The 1678-nt window shown below is 45.8% G+C and overlaps 1 non-coding gene across 1 annotated transcript; it reads left to right on the top strand.

The window, feature by feature from the left end:
• Positions 1-732: 732 nt before the first annotated feature.
• Positions 733-805, top strand: TRNAG-UCC (transfer RNA glycine (anticodon UCC)). The gene has a single exon. It is a non-coding gene; the product is annotated as a tRNA-Gly (tRNA).
• Positions 806-1678: the final 873 nt, after the last annotated feature.

The raw sequence follows: 1678 nt of genomic DNA, 5'->3' as shown, positions 1-1678 counted from the left end.
TTCTCGAGAGTCCCTGGGCCAGCAAGGAGATCAAATCAGTTAATCCTAGAGGAAATCAACCCTGAATATTCACTGGAAGGACTGATGCTAAAGCTGAAGCTCCAATACTTTGGCCATGTGATGAGAAGAGCCAAGTCATTGGAAAAGACCCTGATGTTGGGTAAAACTGAAGGCTGGAGAAGCGGATGACAGAGGACAAGATGGTTGGATGGCATCACCGACTCAACGGACATGAGTTTGAGCAAGCTCTGGGAGATGGTGAAGGACAGGGAAGCCTGGCGTGCTGCAGTCCATGGGGTCGCAGAAGAGTCAGACGTGACTGAGCAACTAAATAATGACAACAATTGGAGACAAATTTGAACGCAGTCTACAAAAGTTCTGAGTCTTACTCTCCTTTCACAACTGTTTCTTTACCAACGTCAGGATTGTCACGCCTAAATTCTTATTCACAGAAGGACACAGTCTCATGGAACTCTCCTACAAAACAAAGACTCTCATCAGAGGGCCTTGCCAGCTCCCCAGAAACACTTGGAGAGAATTCTGAATCCCCCTCACCTTGCTGGGACCTTGAGAAAGAATTTGGGTTGTTTCTTTGTTCTCATAGTTAGACTGAAATGGGGCCATCTCTTAAAGGTTGGGTGATATCTATAGATCTGGCCCCAAACTGGCTATAGAGAATAGGTTGGAAATTTTAGAAATAAGTGTATTTCTTCGTAAGAGGGCCATCGGACTTCCCTCATGGTCCAGTGGTTAAGACTCTGTGCTTCCAATGCAGGGGGCACAGGTTCAATCCCTGGTCAGGGAAGTTCCTCATGCTCCATTGGTGGCAAAAAAAAAAAGAAAAAAGAGAGAGATTATGTATGATATGTATAAACACACACAAACATGTGCACACCTATTTATAGTTGCTATGGTGGTGTTGATGGTGGCATTTAATACCACATTCTCCATCTCACTTGACTTCTCACCTTGAAAATGACGTAAGTAACTCCTTCCCTAAAGTATGCTTGTATCTGCAAGTCAAAATATATGTTAAAAGGGACTTCCCTGGGTAGTCCAGTGGTTAAGAATCCACCTTGCAATGCAGGGGACGAGGGTTCAGTACCTGGTAGGGGATCTAAAATCCTCAGTGCCATGGAGCAACTAAGCCCCTGAGCCCCAACTACAGAGTCTGTCCATGGGAACGACGGAGCCACATGAAGCAACAAAGATCCAGTATGCCACAACAGAGGCCCAATGCAGCCAAGTGAATAAATATTAACAAATATGTTTAAAAAAAAAAAAAAAAGAGTGCCATCAGTGGTGGCTTTGAGACGTTAGAGGGTGAAGACAGGAAGCTGAGCTTGTGGCGGACTGGCATTTCCAGCACCCACGTGGGCCTTGAGACTAGAGAGAGGAAACATTTGCGAGACGTCCTTCCTGGCTGAGAGCTGGGGCCCACAGCCAGCCCAGCACCAGCCACGAGGGAAGCTGGGTGTGTTTGGGTTTCGTCTTAACATCTTGGAATGATTCATTTCGTCTTCTGCTCTCAATAAAACCCACCAGCCTTGCGAGGACCTTCCCATCATCACAGACTGTTTTGTATAAAATAAATTGGATCCGCTGGCGTCTGATTCATCAACATTGAATGCGGCAAAAATAGTGTTTTGTGAGAAATTCTTGCTGTCCGCTCGCTAAG

Source organism: Bos taurus, chromosome 13, assembly GCF_002263795.3.
Source record: "Bos taurus isolate L1 Dominette 01449 registration number 42190680 breed Hereford chromosome 13, ARS-UCD2.0, whole genome shotgun sequence".
In the NCBI taxonomy this organism is placed as follows: Eukaryota; Metazoa; Chordata; class Mammalia; order Artiodactyla; family Bovidae; genus Bos; species Bos taurus.
This window is presented reverse-complemented; position numbering and strand designations above follow the sequence as displayed.